The sequence below is a fragment of the Pteronotus mesoamericanus genome, unplaced genomic scaffold (assembly GCF_021234165.1).
Source record: "Pteronotus mesoamericanus isolate MK-2021 breed Mesoamerican mustached bat unplaced genomic scaffold, CSHL_Meso_final contig_20, whole genome shotgun sequence".
NCBI lineage: Eukaryota > Metazoa > Chordata > Mammalia > Chiroptera > Mormoopidae > Pteronotus > Pteronotus mesoamericanus.
In genome coordinates this window covers 96,265,950-96,273,316 of record NW_026555085.1, presented here as the reverse complement: position 1 = coordinate 96,273,316, position 7,367 = coordinate 96,265,950, and the positions used below count along the sequence as shown (strand labels likewise).

The following is a 7,367-nucleotide window of genomic DNA, read 5'->3' as shown; positions in this document are numbered from 1 at the left end:
CAGACAGTTGAGTTTAAAGACTGGTTGTCCAGAGATCAAGGGGCCAGGAACTTTGAGAATTCAGAACTCTCAGTAGAGGCTTGCCTGTGCACACCCATCAGGGACATAATCAGGTCGGAGGTATTGGAAAGAGAGTGGGAGCCCCTTTTGTTAGGGGATATTTGCTCCCGGGGGACCCTTCTCAGGCAAGAGGGGCAGAAGAGAGTAGTTCAGGAGTTTATGGGGCCTTGGGTGGAGTTTCTTCCAGGTCTCGCAACGTAACAATGTCCTCCAGTGCCTTTTCAGTTCTTTCCAGCAGCCCCTCACAATGTATCAGCGCCACCTTGTGATTAGGGGGAGTACTTTGTAAGAAGAATCCTTTGGGTTTAGGGTCAAATGGGGCCTCTTTAGAGTTAGAAATAAAAGGGGTGTCATTTGGGGCATGATGGTCATAAAAATGATCAACCCATTGGACTATGCCAATTTTGCACAGCAGGACTTAGGCCTCATCTCATGTTTCCTATTTACTGAGAGCCTTAGTAATCACCGTGATGGAAGGGCCCACATGGAACCAGGCAAGAAATATCTAAACGAGGAGAGGGAGGACCCTGGTACAAATACTGGTGGCTTAGGGGCCTTTGCTTTCTCTTCTCCCTCTTCATTCTCACTAGAGGCCTTGACAGATACTAGTTTTTCCCCTGGTGTCAGGGGTGCCTTGTGAGGTGAGTTTCTTTGTTCAGTCCCATTGAGGGGAAAGTCACGGGGGCTCAGAATCTGTGGTATTTTGGAGGAAATGGGCGTATAGTTTAGATGGATCTTTGAAAAGACTACGGATTTCAGGGTCTTTCGAGATACCAACGAGTGGTGCATTTCTGCAGCCATGAGTAAAAACTGAGAGCCCATTCTAACAGTCTGCGATAGCCTGTCAGCCCCCTGCTCTCTTTTCTGATGTACAACATCTTTAAGAAAGGTTTGAATTTCAGTTAAGGTATAATTTCTTTAATCTCAGTTTCTTAGTGATTTTCTCTTGTTACCTTGAGTTTACATGTTGTAACTGGAAAAATTTGTTCAAAATGTAAATAGACTTCTTATATTAATTGAAGTGTTGTCCTTATTAGTTATATAAAACCTGCAAGATCCATGTGTATATTCATATAAATAAGAATGTTTTTAAGAGTTTTAAAAATAACTGTGATAAGTATTTACACCATGAATCAAAAGTTCTATAATTTTTGCTGTTATCTCCTTATATTTACTCATTCATCCACTTTCACTATTGTATCCTATTATTAACTCAAACAGGAATCTAATTGAGTTTACCTTCCTTCAAACCTGTTTCGATACCCCTTTCAAGGTTATGCCATTTAGCTGTAAAAGAGTGACTTCAACTGTCACCTGAGCCATCTATAATTAAATGCTTTATAGAAGGTAAGGTTTTGATTGACCATGTAGTTATTGCCATAGAGCACTTTAGTAAACATAAGAAGTATAATGTTTTGTTGTTTCTTTCTAAGAGAAACCAACTTAGAGAAAAAAAATTCAAGTTCAGAATAGGTTCTGAGTGAAAGAGCAGAGCTTTTGTAACTGTGCTGCAAGAAAGCCCTGTTTCATAGAGCTGCAGGAGCAAGATTTCCAAAAGCCAAGATCAAATTCTAATACCGTACTTGGCTGAACAATGGTCCAAAATAAATCTCCAATGTTCACTGTGTTCCTTAAGTTGAAGTTAGTACTCTGATTGTGAAAGATCAAATCTTGAAAAATTGGGGTAATAAAATGCAAGCAGATTCTGATGAAGCTGAGAAAATCAGATTCTCAATTCTGCCAAGCCCCCTTCGTCAGAAGAAGCCTCCTCTTTTCTCCTGCCTTAGTCGCTGTCGCTTACCTGCAGAAACTGTGATGGCCTCCTGTGAGGTACCTGTCCTGAAGAGACTTCTGATTGCCCTCAAGGGTTTCCCTTTCCCACAGCACAGATGTCAGTGTGAAGTCCACCAGTGAAAGCTCCATTCTTGTGCAAGATGCCCAATCAGCTGTTCTATAGGACCTGACAACCCAATTCATAAACATTTAAAGAAACACCACATGAAAGAAATCCAAGTAAATAATACTAAAACCACTGGCCAAAAACCAACATCAACAAATCTAACTAAAAGAATATAGTTTCTAACTATAGAAACAAATACAAACTAAAACAATTTGAAAAAAAAAGAAGAGGGTGAAAAAAAGAGATAATGTATCTATGAACAAGAATGGAGTATTATACTAGATCAGAGGAGAAGAAAGAGCCTATGGGAATTAAACATATAGTAGCACAAGAGAAGAAAATGAAATATTTTAAAAGATGAATTAATATCCAACAAAACTGATTAAAAGACAGATATATTAACTAAGAGCAAAAGGATATGAAAAACTAGAGGTTTAATCCATTGGGACAAATACTCTAATTTCCTATTAATTTCCAAATAATAGGAAATTAGAGAGAATAAAGGAAACAAAAGGGAAAAATTGTCAAAAATAGTTCAAAAAAATTTTCCTGAGTTGAATGACCTAATTTTCCACATGGAAAATGTTCACAGGCATGCCCTGTAAAATAAATGAAACAGAGCTACCTGAGTTTATTTCAATGTAGAGTTTCAAAACATTTGGAACCTAAATACTTTCAAGAAGAAAACGCTTATCTTAAAAGGATTGAGACAAAATGTAATTGAATTTCTCATTAGAAAGCAACACAAAAATGAATCAAGGTCATGCATCCTTTATCTGGAACCTACTGGAAGACACATTCCACTAAAATGAGAGGACCTTAAAGGTGGAACAAAAAGAAGCAAGAAACCCACAAGAGACATTCAGGGAGTCCCCAGAATTACAATGTGAGGCTCTCAGGATGATACCCCGTGCAACAGTCCCAGAGGGCAAGCAGTTCATGGGGACTGGATTAGAAGGTCTCAAGAAGTTGTCTTGAAAAAAATGAAATTAACAGAATATACCTAATGTGTTTCAATGGAATGAGATAAGCGTTAGGGACATATGGGAAATGAATTAATTATAAGTACGTGGTAAACTAAGCAAAGAGCACCCGAAGACTCCAGGGAGAAAAAAGTCATGCAAGTCACAAGAGTATACTACATGACTCAGTCCTAAATATTTAACCAATCACTACAATGATTTGCAATATTAGGGGAATGGGAAGGTAAGATGTGTGCCTATAGGATATATGATAGTGAAGAAAAAGAAGCATCGTCAGCGTCTAGAGCACCAAATCCACAGAGCACGTCGAAAACTGGAAACTTAGGGCATGGCAGATTAAAGACGTTATACGGGGCTAAACTTCCAAAAGAATTACTTGTAAAATCACTGCCGGGAGGGTGGGAAGGAGATAAGGGGTCTAAGGAAGCTACGTTTTTCTTGGTAAGTCATGTAGGACTATTTCAGCCCTTAAAATATGCGCTTGAACTTTGTAGAGCTGTTTTAATATGTGCATGTATAGCATTGATAAAAATGTAAACATTAAAAATACACAGTTCATTCATGAACGATTAAGCATTTCTGATCATGCCTAAAACCTCATTTAGGCATGATCAAACCACAAACCAAGATAAATGAGTGGATAATTAAAATCGAATACATTTTAGTTCATATACTTTAATCTGAGTGTTATTTATCTTAAGCTTGGCAATTTAAGAATGAATCATTAATAATGCATAAATGACACCAAAAAAGAAGACATTTTTTTAAAGTCATCCATCTTTTTTTTTTTTTTTTTTTGTCTGATTAGACAAAGAATGATTTTTCCAGATACCCTCATTTGCTGTGCTCTGCTGAGGTGCTTTCCCCTATGCCTTGACACCAGGACAAGGTGGATATCTCTAATACCCTTATCTAGAGGTATTGATTTTACCAAATTTTTATGCATTATTTTTCTGTCCCAATCAGTGGTGTTTTGACCAGCCACTGTAGCCTTCCTTTTCTTGTCCCTGTCAGTGCTGGCCAGCTTGAAAGTCTAACTTCACAACATAAAGAACATAATCATGTGTTGGAAAGAAAAGCATTCTGAAAATGGTTATCCCTCCCCCACCCCACCTAATGTATAGGTACTTGTAGAAAAGCTTTGTTATTTTTAAGACTGCCTAAGACTGAAATAGTTTCCTCCTTGAACAAACTATGAAAAATGAATATGTGCAGGCCAGGGTCAACCTGATCCTCAAAGACCTCCTAGTTTATTTGATTAACTTCAGCCAAAAGATAAATTATATAGTTATGTGACATCTCAAAGTCACTTTGATAAAACTGGGTACACGGTGACCTAGAAACCTTTAGACTTTATCAGATAGGAGTAAGAATGACAATGTAAACCCTTTTTCCCCCTGTGGTCAATATTTACTGGGCAAAATAGCCATTATGTTGGTCTCTGTGCTTCTTTCATTTAATGAGATGTCCCTTAGGAAACTCCATTGCCCTTCTCTTTAGCTTTGTTTTCTAAAGAGAACTTCTTTGTGGACTAGAATAACTTGCTTGCATTCTGTCCTTCGTTTGGCAGTAGAAGAAACAAAGAGAACTTAAAGGAAGACGTGACTGCTCATGATTCCTACAGTGGTGACTTGTAAACTTGATTTTTTTTTTAAAACATAGTTGAATTAGGATTTATAGCCACCTTTTCCAAGATGTGTTAAAATAACACATAGAGAAGTCTAAAATGAAACAAGCTTATCTGTTCTAGATCTCAGTTGCTAAGCAACATATTTAAAAATCTTAACCCTATGCAAAGACTACGTAAATCTATTAAGGTGAAGGAACTCTTCCTTCATTTAGCCTTTTTTTCCACCATTATTTCGTACTGCATATGTTTATGGTTGGTAGAAGGAGAAAGACAGTGGACCATAATTTTTTCCCTCGTAGCTATATTATCCTTGCCTCCGTTACAATGTAGAAAATCCTTACAAAGGTATGCTTACTGTTTCCAGAGGCCCTGGTTATAATAGTTTCTATTACATTATGTAACATCTAATCAGCCCATTCATTGAGATAAAATCTCAAGCTTCTTTCTAAATAGATTTAGAGGCTAGATCAGTACTTCACAAACAGAACAATTCACTCAATAAAGAGATATATAAGAGTAAAGGAAAGTTTGTTACATCATAGGTTTGGCTCTTGTTTCTCTCACTAATTTTGTCTTCATTTTCATTAAACATAGAACGAACTTCTTGGGCATTTTCATAGAAGAAATGAGTCCTGTGGGACTATTTGAAGAAGGTTAAGACAATTAATTGCTTTTCTGCATTTCTCAGCCTGGTCAGATGAAAGAATATGACAAAAAAATGAGAACAAGATGAAAACATTCATTTTTTACTATTCTGAATTAAATATTTTTAAAATACTTGGAATAATAAAAAATTTATTTCATACATGTATGACCAGTTTGGGGTAATGATAATAATGCAGTTTGATTTATTGCCTGTGCAATAAAAAGACTAAAAAGACAGTGAAAATGTACATTTATACATTATTATGCTAACATATTTTCAAACAAAAGTTCAGAGAGCTTTACTTGATGTAAATATTTATTGAATGAGAAACTCTTCATGGGCAGGGAGACTTATTTATAATTATCAGAGACATTTACAACAGATAACCCAAGTTAACTTTCTCTTATGTTCATGGCATAAGCTAAATTTAGTTTTCCTTACATGGCTTAAATGGTTTCGTCTGCTTGGGAGATCTTCAGGTCTGGTCTCCATTTTATTTTATTTTAATGTTATTTATCTATGTCATATGCCATATGCTAAGATTCAGACTGTATTTCAAATGACCTTGTTATCTTCATTAGTCTTGTTTCTTTTATTTGATGCTGTTCTTAGGAGTGGAGACGTGGTAGACAAATACCATAAGGGACATATGATCAGGCTTGACCTGGGCTTGCTTACACTTCTTTCCTCTCCAGTGCAGTGAGGATGGGGATGTCACCTTCCTGTTTCCCATCATAATCTTTAGCTGTCCTTGTGATGTTTCTGCGATTCACCAGCCACATGGTCCTGCAAGGAAAATGACGGTTTCAGCAAAAGCTTTCTTCTTTTTTAAAAAAGAACTAAATATAAATATTTTTTTCACTTCTTTAGTGTATTTTAGCATTTCTATTAAGTTTATAAAACTTATTTTGTGTTATAAAACTTGACTATTTTGTGTCTAAATCCTTGTTGTTATTTCTTCATATTTTAAAACTCCCTATCTCCTAAACATAAAACTTTAAAATACTGCCACTGCTACTTCAGCCTCACTGTTTAGTCATTTCACCTTCCTCTCATGAGTCATAAAAAGCTTGTGTCAAAGGTTTGCTCAAGAAAAACAAATCACAAGCTGAAGTTTTAAAGTACAATCAGAAAGACAAAAAAAGTGTGAAATGATGAAAATAGACAAACAGAGCTGTGGAGTCAGTAATTCTGCATCTACCAAACCTTGGACATGCCACTCAGTGTGTAAGTCACTAAGCAGATGATTCTAGTTCCCTCACTTTTCTTTAGATAATAAAAACTATTATTTCCATTATGAGAAAATCTTGTACAACTTCTTGCACTGTGCTTGACATTTACAAGATTCTTCAGTACAATTCAACATACAATTTTTTTTTTGGTCAGAAATAGTGCCTGACCTTAGCAAGAAGAAAATACAGTTCCCAATCTTGCTAGGTCCCAGCTATACCCTGGCCCCTCTTCCCTTCAAACCATGGTAACCTCCTCATGAAACAAGATATGCCAGATGAGCGATGTTCTCCAAATCTCATGTTGGAGAAGGTCTGGGTGTGAGGTTACTGGATGAAGGTCTATGATTTGGAGAACATTGTATTAATAGAATGACAAACACAGATGGCCCGGAGTTCTCTTTAGGGACAGCTTTCTGAACCACATCCACGGCAGCTGGTTCATCTGGCATGGTCCTTACCAGTGGAAGAAGGGATCAGGTGGCCTGGCTCAACCTCAACTGGGTGGCACCCCATGGAATTGGACACTATTCAGCATCAATTTACTGATTTTTGAAACAGCTTGTCTTGTGATCCTCCTGCTTTTTATTTACAAAGAGAAGTTTCATCTGCTATAAAGTTTAGCTTGGTACCAGTCTTTCTAGCTCATACTTCACTTTGGTGTGATTTATCAATGCCGTTTGTGTTTCAGATAGAGATCAAATCAAAGGCAAAATTTGTTTGAAAAATAACATCAGTGACATGAAACCATGGAACAAGCAAATATTCTGTTACCAATGCTGTTTACAACATCGCTGTTTATCAATGGTCACTCCATGATAAAAAAAATCTCAGAGACGTCTCAGTGGCAGCTGAAAATTATATGCATTTGTTCACGTGGAGCAAGAGAACGGGTCAAAGGGATTTGTACTGTTTTAAG

The 7,367-nt window shown here is 36.8% G+C and overlaps 1 pseudogene; it reads right to left on the bottom strand.

Moving 5' to 3' along the window:
* Positions 1-217: 217 nt before the first annotated feature.
* LOC129066948 (VIP peptides-like) overlaps positions 218-7,367 on the bottom strand; it is a 28,322-nt pseudogene continuing 21,172 nt past the window's right edge.